At 41.0% G+C, this 15,311-nt stretch overlaps 1 protein-coding gene across 11 annotated transcripts in view; it reads right to left on the minus strand.

Annotated features, from left to right (window-relative positions):
• Positions 1–15,009, minus strand: part of SLC16A7 (solute carrier family 16 member 7) — a 220,207-nt gene extending 205,198 nt beyond the window's left edge. For all 11 annotated transcript variants that reach the window (XM_023558323.2, XM_023558313.2, XM_023558240.2 and 8 more), the window contains exon 1: positions 14,272–15,009. The gene's annotated coding sequence lies outside the window, so the exon portion shown is untranslated. The remainder of the gene's footprint in view (positions 1–14,271) is intronic.
• Positions 15,010–15,311: the final 302 nt, after the last annotated feature.

Here is a 15,311-nt window from a genome sequence, read left to right on the forward strand (position 1 = left end):
ATCATCTATGTCTACTTGATTTTTTGGTATTAACATCATTCCCACCACACACAATTCATGGAGTTAACCTTTTGAAAGAAGGATTAAGTATGTGTAAGAGTGGCAAAATAACATATCGCCAACATTTTTCTTGTCGTTTTATTTTTGTCTTTTTTTTTCGGTATACTTTGAAGTGTGATTTTGATTTTTAAAAATCTGATTTTTTAATCTCTTTTGAAAGCACAGAATTCTAAAGATTTCTTCTTTATTTTTCCTCAAAGTTTCCCATTTCTATGAAATGCAAAGAGTTAGGATTTGACTCTACCTGGAAGACAACATGTGATTGAGGGGAAAGTGCAGGTTTTGGAAATAGAGTTTTGTTACTTAACCCACCTGAAACATCGAGTTCTATATTTCCATCCTGAATTGATGGTACTAAAGCCCACGTTATAGGGCTGTTGAGGCTGTCAGATGACAACTTTGAGGATAATGTGTGACGATGTGTGTAAAGCCCGTAGGACTGTATCTCTGGCACACAACTAGAACCACCTTTTTCTAATTCCAAAAACTGTGTAAATTATTTTGAAAATCCTTGCTGCATCAAGAGAATACAAAAGAATTTACATATACAGTGTTAGATTTTATAGACCACTAGTCATTTTCGAGCCATTATCTAAGTGTATAGCTGGGCAGGAATTAAATATTATTGCTTTAAGCAAAAGTTCATAAAACAAGAGGCCAAACACAAAGGGAATCATTAAAAATAACTTGTAGACTAAAAAAGTTGGGCATAATACTCACTCTTACATGAAAGTTATAGACCAATATGCATAATAATTTCAGTCATAAATACAGAATCATTCCATGTGAACAGTCATAGTTAGGTTTCTGAGAATTTTTTTTTAATTGGTGATATGTCTATAAAAGAGTCTCTTTACTTTTTTCAGAACATCTGAAAACAAAGAGAGATGATGGGGCTGGGTATTTTACTGGGACAGAATGACATCTGTTATTGATAAAAAAATAAAATAAAAAAGAACAAAAATCTCCATTGTCTCCTCACTAAAGCATTTTTTTTCCCTTAAATTAACAGGATATATTACCTAGAAAATCAATCATAAAAAAAGGAAAGGACATTTTGGGTGAGCTTTAGATCTACCATCTGTAGGCCCTCCTGTAGCAGGCCATTACTGTGTGTAATGAATGATCTCCCCACAGGCCAAATGGCCAGCTTACTCTCCACGGAGACACTAACGTGGCCCATGGGAGACAGATGTACATTTTCTTAGACTGCTTGTGGCTTCCCCTGAATCATTCGGCTTTTCCCATCTCCTTATTATGATGTCATATCCAGTAGTGATATGCAAACAGTTCAGTAGTATCTGCCCCTTTTTAGGTTCGGAAAAAGAAACTGGCATTAAGTTCCATTGATTCTTTCTTTTTCCTCTGAAAGAAGCCCTCACTTTAGGGAAACATATTCAAGTACTTTATCAGAGACACCATGTAACTGGGACCTATTATGAATACTAGGAAGGGATATTAGAGATAAAGGAGAAAAAAAAAAAAAGAGAGAGAGAGGAAATTACAAATGACTGAACATTAAGAAGCAAGGAAAAGAGAAATTGTTGTAGACATAAAGGGACAGAGACAGCAGAGGATACAAAACATTCTCAGCCCGTATTAAAAAAATAATAAAAATCAATATTTTCAATAAAATTGTACAGAAACATTTGTAGTGAAAGCTGACTCAACTTTTAGAAAACAGTACAATGTAATAGAAGAGAATTAGGTCACATGATAATACAAATTGGCATATTCACTTTTTTAAATTTTTTGAAAGTACATTCCTATCTATATGCCTAGCTCCAAAAGTTTCTCATTTTAAGAGAGTCAATTTACTGGTCATATTGTATAAAGAGTATCCATCTACAAATCTTTTAGTTTTAATCTGATTATTTAATCCATCTGTTAGTGCTCTCTTCTGTAAAATGGGAATAATATCTACCTCACTGGGCTATGGCAAGTTTTTAATGAGAGAATGTAAGGAAAGTTCTTGGTAGAGTGCTGGCACTTAGTTACCTGTTCAGTATCTAGTACTTATTTTATTATAATGAGTGACTAGCAAATATTACTACTACATAGCCAGTTTGCTAATACATTATGAAGGGGGAAATGACATGAGATTAAAAAAAAAAAAGTGTCTGCCCTCAACAGGAAACAATGAACTTGACCAAATGAACAAATACTCTAGATCAATGGTTTTCAACATGGACTACACTTTAGTATCACATATTGAGTGAAATCAAAATCTTATTTTTAAATAGTTCATCAATTCATTCAAATGTCTTACCAACTTTAAGAATCACTGTTCCAGGTGAATAGTTACAAAGTGCACACTTGTGGATAAATGATTATATTATCATCTATATTATATACAGTGAGTTGGAAACAACTTGATGGCAACGGGTTTTTGTTTTTTAATCTTTATATTCCATCAGCTTTTCATATTTATGCATGTGCTTGTTTTTGATTTTGAGTTTTGCACCACTTAGAATGATCCTTTTCCTTCTTCACTTCACCAAAGGCTATCCATATCTAAGCTTCAAAACAAATTCTACTTCTTCCATTAAAGGCTTTTTGATTCCTCCAACACATGGTAAAGTCCTTCTCCTCTGGTATCCTACAGCAGATATCAGCAAATATTTTTCTTTGAAGTGTCAAACAGTGAATATTTTAGGCTTTGCAGGCTAAGTCACGACTACTTAACTCTGCCGCTATAGCATGAAAGCATCATAGGAAATACGGAAACGAATGGGTGCGGTGGTATTCCAATAAAACTTTATTTACAAAAACAAGGAGCAGGTTAGATTGGGACCACGGGCTATAGTTCATCAACCTCTGTCCTATTATCCTACAGGATTGCTCCCCTCTACCATTTATTTTGACACTTAATCCTACTCTACCTATATATATCTATACATAGGTATATACAGATATATACTAACACATACATAGAAATACACACACACCCCAGTTGCCAGCTGCCATCAAGTCAATTTCAATCCAATTTGTGGAAACCTCATGGCAGTCAGAGTAGTGAGTCAGTAGTAGTGTTCCATAGGGTTTTTATTTTCTGATATTTTCAAAGCAGATCACGATGCCTTTCTTCTGAGGGGCCTCTGAGTAGACTGGGACCTTCATTCTTTCAGTTAGCAGCCAAGCACTCAATTGTCTGCACCACCCAGGGACTACACACACACACACATACACACACACACACAAGTGTGTAAGTATGTATATTTAAAAAATCTCTGAAATTACAGTCTCTTCAGGGTCAATAAGCATGTCCTGTACACTTTTTTTTTTTTTTTTGGGAAACCCTGGTGGCATAGTGATTAAGAGCTACGGCTGCTTACCAGCAGGTCGGCAGTTCGAATCCACCAGGCACTCCTTGGAAACTCTATGGGCAGTTCTAGCCTGTCCTATAGGGTCACTATGAGTTGGAATTGACTCGACGGCAACGAGTTTGGTTCTTGGTTTTTTTTTTTTGGTACATATTTTGTCAGGTCTCTATGCCAAGTACTTCACATGGCAATGCTCAATTATCTACTGATTTGAATTGATTTAAGATATGGAGCAAGATTTAGATGCCATGAGTGTTTTACCAGCTGAGACCTTGATTCTGGGGGTGATCTTACACAGCCACGTTTTACTGAAACTCTCCCCCTCTGTCAATGAACAGAATCTACATTACACTGTCATCATGAGAATTATAGCACATGTCAAAGAGCAGCGGCACAGGCAGCACTTAATAAATGGCATAAGTGATTATGCTGCCATATGTTTTGTGTCTTAGTATGAACAAACGCTTCTAAGCCACAATAACAGAATAAGCATTGCCTGTATGCGATGGCTTCTAAATGTGCTCGTGTGCACTGTTATATCTCAGTGGAAGCTAAGGTATTCTCATCTTAAAATTCCCTTGGGTGGTTGTAGCTAGTTGAAAAATTCAGCACTTTAATAGTTTTGCAGCAGCAATGACAATATTCGAGCATCATCCTGTATGTATGGCAAAACAGAACTTTGTCCATATTGGAAGGGGCTACTTTATTGTAACAAGTCAATGAGATTTGTTTTGTCTTTCTGAACCCATTTGGCTCAGGCTGTGAACAGCAATATTAAAACTCATAAATACCTGTGCACAGAAGGAAATTTATCAGGAGTAAAGAGGCCTTGCCACAAAACATGCCAAAAATATAGGTAGGGATAAAACAGAAATGATTATGATGACCATTTATTGGTTACCTGAATTATTTATTTACCCTCCACAACAACCATGAGATAGATTGTGTTTTCGTTTTTAAAAATGAAGAAACTGGGACTCTGAAAGTTCACATATCTTGATTTTGGTCCAAGAGCTTAGAAGTAGCTAAGTCAAAATACCATCAAGGTCTGTTTATGTCTCTCTAAAGCCTCTGTTCCAATACGTGTCACTGAAATGGGGAAAACAGAAAAGAGAGAACTACAGAACGAGACAGGCAAGATGATATCGAGACTCCACAAAAAGTCGACCCAAGCACGTAAACTGCTTACCTCGCTTCGAGAATAATGTTCAATTATTTGTGTAACTCAAGACTGAAATGAGTTTATCCCTTCTATTTAGTCATTCTCTAACATATAAGACAGTGTCTGGAATACAGTAGGTGAATAAATAGTGGAAAAACTGCAGTCTCTGGTTTGCAATATGCTACACGCTGTATTCAAAACCCCACTTCACTGAAGATCTGCATATATAGCAGTTAGTATTCTCCAGGCCCTACTCTGTCCAGGCACCCACTGGTTCCCATACCCCCAGGCTTCCAAGGGAGTTCTGCCACCTCACACACACCCTACCTGGACCATTTTGCAACCAGTGCTGGAGGGATCACATCCTGGACTTACCGTTGCTTCAATCCCTACTGGTTTTCCAGACTTCTTCGTCTCTCAGAGAGAGTAACAGGTCATTATTTTCTCTAAGCCTTCTAGCCTAGCTTGGTTCTAGATATTTTCTGTAAATAGTAAGGAAGGCTCATCATTCTTGCTGACTCTGTGTTTTAACAGACTGTCGTTGTTATCAAGTAGATTTCAACTTATAGTAACTCTAAAGGACAGAGTAGAACTGCTCCATAGGGTTTCCAAGCCTGTAAGCTTTACAGAAGCAGACTGCCACAACTTCCTCCCATGGAGTGGCTAGTAGGTTCAAACTGCTGACGTTTTGGTTAGCAGATGACCACTTAACCACTGCACTGCCAGGGCTCCAGACTAAAACCCATTATACTTGGCTAATCACCTTTTTTTTTTTTTTTCCCCAAACACTGCCCCAATTTTCTTCCATTACCCTTTCTTAAAGGACACTGCAATATCGAATACTTGAAAATACTAATATTGGAAAGGCAAATAGTGATCAAATCCAGACCCTCCACTGATAAGATATACAAACTTGGGCAAGATACTTAACCTCTTTGTGGCCTAATCCCCTCCTCTGTACAATAAGGCTTCTTCACAAGGGTCTGAGGATTAAATTTACTAAAACAAGTAAAGTGTTAAAATGATGCTTAGTATATAGAAAAGCCAAAAACCAAACCCATTGCCGTCTAGTCGATTCCGACTCATAGCAACCCTATGGGACAGAGTAGAACTGCCCCATATGATTTCCAAGGAGCACCTGGTGGATTCAAACTGCCGACCTTTTGGTTAGCAGCCAGGGTTTCTCATTACTAGTAGATAGAAGTGCTCATTAAAGGCAAGGTATTTTTACTCAAAGCCCACTTCTGAAACTTTACTTAATGGCCACTTATTTGGTCTAATATCTCTAAATTCATTTATGATACACACACAGGCCATGTTTGTGATTTTATCTTCTATGGCATTCATCGACTAAGGGAATGATTTTACTGAGTGGTTAATTTCTAATTGTAGTCATAATTTAAAGGTAGCTTTTCTTCTTTCCTCTTTGCCTTTCAGTGGCTTATTCATTTATTCATTCATTACATTCAGGCCCACTCAGAAAAAAGATGTTCACCCCTGAGATAACAGTGAGGCTTTCCCAGAAGTGGATCCTTATACACACCTTTATTTCCCACCTCCTAGCTCTATCTGACAAGAGGTGATATCGACGGCCAGTTTGTGCCATGAACAACAGTTCAAACATTTCTACTCATAAACAACTATTTTCAAAAATTATCCTCTTTGAGCTATTCTGGACATTTCTGGACATTCCTAACCTTGAATGCCTCCAAAGGAGAGAGGCCATAAAAAATAACTTAACCAGGCCACATAAAGAACAGAGGGAAAGAATGGATATGTTACACTGATAAACATAAGACATGCAAGCTGTCACCATATATTTACAGGCTGTCAATCAACTGGAAAAGAGATTTATTTTGTGTGATCCCAGAAAGCTGAGTGAGGACCCTAAGAAGCAAGAGAATTTAGTCACACCTGGAAGTCCCTTAAAAAGAACAGAATGCCTCCATGCATATTCTCAAAATAAACAACAGATAGTGGCTAACTGAAGACAATGTAGCAACAACACAGAAAAGTGGAAACAGAAGGCCTCTAAGTTTCTTGCAATTCCACAATCCATGAAAGTGCTGAAAGAGATATAAATATGATCATGTTATTATTCCTGGTAGACAAAAATCTGCAGTATTATGAGAAATCGCAGACTTATGCAAAGGCAACTATAATAAAATGTTTTGAATAAAAGAAGGAGGTTATAAATGCAATGCTACTGAAATGTTAGAAAAGCTCCTTTTACCTCTCCAGGAGTTTCAGAGGAGATTTGGATGTGGTGTTAAAGCTTAGCTTTGAAGGTGAGATTAAAGCTGGAAATGGGAATAGCAGGGAAGTTACAGCATTTCAGGATGAAGGAGCAGCATGACTAAAGGTATAGTGCCAGGAAATAGAACAAGCATGATTAAGGCATAGGGAACGGCTCAGTTTGACTTGAGTATGGTGGCAGTGGGAGATGAGCCTGGAAAAAACTGTTTGGAGTTACATCACGCAGAGACTGAAATATCATTCCCTGGACTTAGGTAATGTGAGTTACCAAAGTGTTGTTTACATGCAGATAAAGGAGATGTACTTTAATAAGAGTATCTTATTTGTTGGCATGTTCAGAATTAGCTGGAAAGATGAGAGACTGGAAGTGTGAAGACCAGCTAGGAGATTACTGACATGACTCTAGGTAGTAGGTCAAAAGCACACTAACTCTGTGGCAACAGAAAAAAAAAAAAAGGCAAGTTGTGAAAGAAGTACATTGTTCAGGTCTTGGCAACTATCAGACATGGGGGTGGTGGTAATCTCAAAATGTTCTAGGCTAAAATAATGCTAATACCAATCAAAGGAAGCAGAGGAAGGAAGGAGACACAGGCTTGGAAGAGATCACAGGGTGCTGGAGGTGCCAGCAGCATAGTAAAGGGAGCTGTCCAGCAGGCATTGGGAAATGTAAGCCTGGAGCTTGAGGGAAGGTCAGGGCAGGAGATAACGACTGGAGAGTTATTCATGCTGAGGTGAAAGAGAGGCCAAGAGCAGATAATCGGTGCCAACAGAGCAAACGTAAAACAAACAACCAAACGTCTAAAGCAGATATTGTAAGAGGTGAAAGGAAAGCCAGAGAAGGACTTGCAAATGAGCAGAGAAGTAAGAGGAGAACAAAGAGCACACAGAAGCCAAAAGAGGAGTTCAAGAAGCAACAGTCCCCAACTCTGCCAAAGGCTGTGGAGAATTTAATGCAAATGAAGATTTGGAGTCTTAAAGGTCACAAATAACATGATTACGGAAGTTTTCATACTTAATACAAGTTAATAACAAAGAACACATTTCTTCTAGTCAAAGTATTTTCATATAAAATAATATGAAAAAATAATTACTTCTATCCTTTAAGTAAAAAAAAAAAAAATCTTATTTGAAGAGACTCTGATCTCAAGTATAATTTCCTCAAACATTCTCGATTTGATCCTGTTGACTAGTAGCTTCCAACCACATGTAGTATCATTCTTCTAAGAGTTACATTAAAATGTAGAGAGACATTTTTGGTTGTTACAATGACTAAAGGGAAGCTACTGGCATATGGAAGTCAGTGGTCATAGCGAATAAATGTCCGGTAATGAAAGAGGCATTCTCACACAATAAAGGGCTGTCCCACCGAAAACGACAATGGGCCTGCCTGTTGAGAAACAGGGACATAAAGCAACTTGTCACATAAGTCACTGAATGCAGCTTTGCTTTTACTACGAAAAGCATGTTTGAGAAGAACCGATAGAATTTAAGATTCTGAAATTTTGGAAAATCAGTTTTAAAATGAGGTGCATGATAGCTCATCCCTTAGAAAGGTGTCAAGCAAATAAAACTGCCTTTTAATTTTGCTGTCTATTCATATATAATCTACTAGTTCCAAAACAAAGAGGTCTTCAAGTAAGTTTCTTAGTAGAGCAGCTTCTTATTAAGTTAACATTCTTCCACACATGAGCTTTCATCAAACTCTGATTAAGGGTATAGACTGATTAAAAAGCATACCTACCATTGTAACTAGATGGGTAAAAATAGCAAATGTTTGAAATAAAATGTTTTCTATAAATTCCCAACATTTCATACAGATCTTTATTTGCCTAAACAAATATTTCATTTGTGTTCATCATTCATACATACTATATATGTTCAATTGAAAGTTGCTATCTTAATGCCACCCAATACCAAAAATTAAACACTGGTTCAGGTAATTGAATGCATAGGCATTTTTATGAGACTATGGTAACTGCACAAAACTTTTCACAAAAATATCTTCATACCAGCATGTTGTAGCTGTCACTCAAATCCCTATAAGCTTTTCATGAACTCCTTTGGGATTTCAATGAATATTAATGTACACATTTGCAAGAGAGTTTTGGTATTAAGTCAACCCATAACTAACTAACCCATTGCCATCAAGTAGATTTGACTCATAGCGACCCTATAATACAGAGGAGAACTGCTCCACAGGGCTTCCAAGGAGTGGCTGGTGGATTCAAACTGCCAACCTTTTGGATAACAGCCGTAGCACTTAACCACTATGCCACCAGAGTTTCCTTAGTTGTATTATAGCCAAATTCAATTTGTTTAACTTGTCGTTAATTTTTATTTGCAGTGTCCCTGATTATGAAAATTCATTTATAAATACACATACCCCTCTCTTGTTTACTAATTGCCAAATATGTGCGGTAAATATTATTTATTCCTTCAGACAACAGTCCCTATTAAGCTATTCACTTTTCTTATGATTGTAAAATGCCAGATCTCTTAAATAGGTAGATTAGGCTCCTAGGTTCAGCTTTTAACAGAGCAATGTAGAAAATAAAATTTTATCTCCAAGTTAAAAAAAAAATTACTCAGACTTAGTGTGCAGTGATCTCCCAGCCAAAAACCAGACCAAATCCACTCCCGTCGAAGTCGATTCCGACTCATAGCAACCCTATTGGACAGAGCAGAACTGCCCCATATGATTTCCAAGGAGCGCCTGGCGGATTCAAACTGCCGACCTCTTGGTTAGCAGCCAAAGCACTTAACCACTATGCTACCAGAGATTTTTAAGAAAGGCCATGACAAACCAGGATGACCTCACAGAGAAAGGAGTCCATTTAATGGTTTATTATGCATTTGACACGGCAATGCCATCTAATGAGGAATTTGGCATTTCAAAGAGTTTTCAAAACCATGTTAAGCAAAATAAACCAATGGTCCTTATTACAACCTAGAAGCCATAAGGCCAAATACTTAATAATAAACCAAAAAAAAAAACTAAACCAGCTACCATATATTAAATCTTTTCTATGCTTACAGATATCTCATTTAATCTTTACAACTAAGTAATAAAATTCTTATCCTCTTTTTTACATGTGCAGAAACCAAGATTTAGAGGTTTGGCAACTTGCCCTAACTAGTAAGCGGCAGAGCCAAGATCAAAACCCAGACTGCCACACTCCAGAGCCCTTGCCCTCATCCTCTGCCCAGTTCTGCCCCAGCGAGCTGGGCCCCACTGGGCTTTCCAGATGAATCAGGTATTGTATCTGCTCTTAAAATCCGTATTGCCTAGAGAAGGAGATAAGATGCCTACACAAATAATTACAGTTCATGGTAAGATAAAATAATTGGCCGAAGGGAAATCCATATCAAGTTATACAGCTGTTAAGAGTAATACCACTTACTTCAAGATGAGGGAATCGGGAGAATTCCGCCCCCCCCCCCTTTTTGGAATGGAGAGGAGGGTCAAAGACAGTAAAGAAATGTAATTAGTATTTGTTGCATGCTCTCTATTGGTCAGCTATAATATCAGACATCTTACATTTGTTATCTTCTTTGGTGTTCAGAACAACTCTACAGGTATAATCCCCACATTGCATAAAATTAAGTTAACCACTGGTTCTACCAAAAATTGAACCCAGAACCATGAATTATGGTCTGCCTTTTTTCTCAGGCACCTTGAAGAAGTTTCTTTCCCTTTCATTTATTTATTAGGCCAGAGACAGAATACTTTTTAAAGTTGCTTGAAGGAGCCTCACGGACTAGTTGCAGGCCAAGGCAAAGGAATTCTAAAAAGCTCATCTATCCTATCCCCAGGGCAGACTGCATATCGGATTTCCTACAAGGTTTAGGAGTTACAGGCAGGAGAGTAGGCTCTTTTCTTCCTTCTTTGTTTTTGTTGTGTGCCGTCCAGTCAATTCCAACTCATAGTGACCCTACTGGACAGAGTAGTATTGTCCTATTGGGCAGTGGTTAAGGAATTCCACTGCTAAACCAAAGGTCTGTCATTTGAGCCCACCAGCTGTTATGAGGGAGAAAGATATGGCAATCTGCTTCTGTAAAGAGGATTGCCTAGGAAGCTCTATGGGCCAGTTCTACTCTGCCCTATACGGTCACTCTGAGGCAAAATGGACTCAACAGCAGAGGTTTGGTTTTTGGTTTGTTTAATCTTTATGGGAACAGATGGCCAGGTCTTTTTTTTCCCCCTGCAGAGCTGCTGGTGGGTTCAAACTGACAACCTTTTGGTTAGCAGTTGAGCACTTAATTACTACGCCACCAGGCTCCTTTCCTCCTTCCTTGGTTTTTCTAATAATCAACTATTCATAACTACTACTTGCCAGACACTGTGCTAGGCAATGGCGAATACAAAGACAAGGCCCCTATATCCTCATTCAGCTTCATGCAAGGTAGAAGCTAAAATGCAGGTTAAAGGCACCAGATGCCCTGGGTGCTTGCCCCATCTCAGCCACTGACTAGCTTGCCACTTGAGCAAGTTACTTAACTCTCTGTGCCTAAACTCCTCCTCTGTAAATGGGGACAGTGACAGAAATACCTGATAGGGGTGTTACAGGGATTAAAGGGTTAATATACAGAAAGTGGTAGCACAGCGCCTAGAGCATGTAAGCATTACAGAGATGGAGTTATTATAGTTGCTATATACTCTTGGAAACCCTGGGGACATAGCAGTTAAGAGCTACAGCTGCTAACCAAAAAGGTTGGCAGTTTGACTCCACCAGGCGCTCCTTGGAAACTCTATGGGGCAGTTCTACTCTGTCCTGCAGGGTCGCTGTGAGTTGGAATCGACTCAACAGCAACAGGTTTGTTTTTGTTTGTTTGTTTTTTAATACTCTCAGGCTTCTAGAAGTGAGTGGATTAGTCTGTCTAAAGTTGAGAAGAAGTTGCAGCTCAGTTTCTTTTCTCCGTTCCTTGGCAAAGATGATCTTCAGAGGAGGAGTTCCTCCCTCCACTGCACAAAGAAAATCCTTCATTATCTGTTATATAGGGTCACTTTCAATGGGCAAAATATGGGGCTGATTACACAGATTTCTGGGGCAAGGTGCAACCCTTCCCAAATCTGCTTTTTAGCGGATCTTACAAGCATTTCTTACAACTGCTAAACTTCTTTCAAATTATTTGGGATATATGCCTCTTCCATGGAGAAGAGAAGGAAACTGACTGAAAAGCAAATGAGGTATAAGGAAGGTTAACCTGAATGACTAGATGTGAATTTCCAGACAGCAGAATTCCAACCTTATTCTTTTTAAAACCTCAGTGCAGTGTCTGGAATGATTTCAAGAGCTCAGAGATAGCTAGTCTGTACTCTAGGTGTTTTCCACACACATTATTTTATCCCTCACAGTACCACTTCAGGGTAAGTACCATCAATCCCATTTATGAATATGAAAACTGAAGCTGACATTGTGAGAATTACTCAATCATACAAATGTGCAGAACCAAGTCTGAAGTCTAGATCTGACAACTCTAAAGGTAATCATCTTTTTCCACTCCTCAAAAAATGTTTGGTGTATGAATGCAGAATTAAAAGCAAATTTAGGAGACTTCTTCCCCTTTCAGATCCATGATCCAGGAATATATTCTGGACACAGGACATTTCCTTAGATCACTATACCCTCCTTCCCTTCAGGAGAGCTGGAGGCCAAAAATATAAGGCAGATATTATTTTTTTTAAAAAAGGAAGTAAATGCATGTCTAGAAATAAACTGAGCATTTACAGAGAGATGCACCAATTTCAACACAGAAAAGGGTGTTAAAATTTCAGATCACTTCAATTTCCTCTTGTGGAAAAAAAACAGTACAGAACTGCAAACTCTGGCTGTGAATATTTGCAAAGAAATGTTTCCAACTTGATGAGTTGTTACACAATACACTGAGTTGCTTAAGGTAAAAAATATCTTCCCTTTCACTGACATTACTCAGATGCCCCCTCACTTAGATTGGTTTTAATGTAATGTGCTCACAAGCAGAAAGCTGAGCTAGGATTATTTCAGCAAGGGTCACCTTGTTCAACCCTCATCTGCCCTCTGGAACTGCCACCCAGTTCTGATTTCTCAGCCACACTTCCCAAATGCACACTTAGTACTTGTGGTTTCAATGACACAGCACATTGAATCTAGCGCAGCAGCTAAGTTTGCGACCTTCTGAGCTCACTTTGGGATTAACCATAAAGCGTCGAGTGCCAGGAAAGGGGAACTAATGCTCACGATTTTCTCCGGCTCAATCTTTTTCTCATTGCCTCATCATTTACCCGCTGAGTCTCCTACGGGGCCCAGGAAGGGGAGATGACTTGAAATATTAGTTTTCCCAGTGCCACCAACGCGCCCTCAACTAACAAGCCCAGTTCTACTTCTCCAGGAAGGGTAGTCAATAAAACACTTGCAGAGAAACCGCTCCTCGTTCCCTCTCCTGTGCTGGGTGTGTGTATGTTTACTGTTAATTTCCCTGGAGTGGAACTACAAAATTTCCTTCCCAGCCCTACCAGGAAAGTGGCCTTGGCTTCCACCGCCCTTGCCAAGGCAGTCCGCAATCCTTTTCGCGGAAATAGCAAAGAGAAGGAAGCGGAGAGCGCAGTTACGCCGCAGCATCTGCTGAGAGGCAGTTCACACGTGAGCGCCCTCGCCAGCCTATCGCGCCACCTGGCCGGGCCTGATGCCCCCTGCGCTGCGCTGCGCTGCGCCGGGGAAGACCGGCACGGGCCCTGCAGACGTAGGCCCTCTTTAGCTGCTTCTATGGCAGCGTGCCCCGTCTGTCCCGGCGCCCTCCTGGCCCCCACACACCTTTCCATCCGCCTCCGCCTCCGCCCCCTCCTTGCCTTCCGGGAACCGAAAAGGAAGAAAGATGCCTCCCTGATAGCTTCTCTCCTCCCAGCCTATCCGAGCCGCCCCAACAGCTGAGGTCAGCTGAAGAGAAGACAACCCCTACACCTCTAACCACCCACGTCCCAAGCTTCTGCTGCCAGGACGCTATCCCGGGTTGCACGTGGGCCGGGGCGGGATGCTGGTGAAGCGCGCGCTGGGGGCACGCAGAACGGGAAACAGCCTCCAGTCTCACGGGCCAAGGATGGGGGAGCGCACCACGCCGGCAGTCTCCGGCCACGCACAGAGAGGGGGACATCTCCTGGTCAGAAACACGCAGGCGCGCGGGACTCCTCTCCGCCCGGGACCCCCCCAGGGCACACCGCCGAGACCAGGGAGCGCCCGCGCCCGGCTACGCCCCCGCAGCTCCCACGTCGCTGTTGGCGCTGCTGTCGCTAGCTCTCCTCCGGCGGCAGCTTCGGGCTTTTTGTCTATATAAGGGCTCGCTGGCAAACTTGGTGTTGGCGCGTTTGTCGCAGGCTGGCCATTATTTTTACACACGCGCGCGGCTTCCCGGGCGGCTCCGGTCGCAGTCCCACGCTCGCCTTCCTCTGCGCGGGCGCCTCCTGCCTCCTCCTCCCTTCCTTCCCGGTGTACTTACTTTACTCGGTCTCTGGCATAGGATGGGCGCTGCAGCTCTCGTCCCCCAGCCCAGCCGCAGCCGGTTCGCCTCGCTGTCACCGGGTGAATGGAATTATTTATTTATTTATGTCCCTTGACGTCTCCTCGCCGGCCGTAGCTGGAGGAGGAGGAGGAGGAAGAGGAGGGGGCGGGGAGGAGAGGCGCGGCTGACGAACGCCCTTGTGGGTGCCGTGGAGCGCGCGCCAGGGGGAATGGATGGGGGTTGGGGGAGAACGCTACTGGCTTTGCAGGAGCCCCACCAACCGTCGGGGGAGGAAGCCGCCCCTCAGTGACTCAGGGTGGACTGAGCATGCTCCAAGTGGCTGTCACCGCTACAGACACTTTATGGCTCGGGGCGCTCCACTTCGGATTTTAGTTGTGACCAAGAGAGAAAGCCAGAGACAGGTAGAGAGATCTCCTGTTCCTCATAGCTCGTGACACGCTTTATCTCGAGCCTAACGTCGGAGCCAGCGGTGAGGTAGCTCCGTTTTAGATACCCTAGGGAGACGTGCCACCTGTAGGAGATGAAAGCTTGCAATTGCAGAAAAGCCTGGAAGTGTGCTTGGCGGCTAAAAGATCCTCATTGTGAGCTTGGAGGGAAAGTGTTGGGACGTATTTTAATTGAGGGTTTTTGTTTTGTTTTTTAAGTAAGGAGAAGTAGGGGATTAGGCTCACCAACCAATTCATTCAAGAGAAAAAGAAAATGTACCGCAAGATCAGAAGAGTATAGGAAACCATAAAAGCTTAAAAATAGCAAAGAAGTGGAGGGAGGCCATTTGTAAATAATTAATTTTTAGGATCCCAAATATTTAATTCCTCAAAATAGAGCTAGCTATTTGACAATCTTTTTTTTTTTTTTTAGTGCTAGGGATAATAGTAATTCCGCAGTCATTGGTTTGGTTTCTTTCCCCTTTATACATATATGTGTGTGTATGTATGTGTGTGTATATATATAATTTTTTTTTCTCCCGTGACTGTATGTTTCTTGGGGAAGTTGGAAAAGAGGAAGGGCTGGAAACG

This window comes from Loxodonta africana, chromosome 4 (assembly GCF_030014295.1).
Source record: "Loxodonta africana isolate mLoxAfr1 chromosome 4, mLoxAfr1.hap2, whole genome shotgun sequence".
Classification (NCBI taxonomy): Eukaryota; Metazoa; Chordata; class Mammalia; order Proboscidea; family Elephantidae; genus Loxodonta; species Loxodonta africana.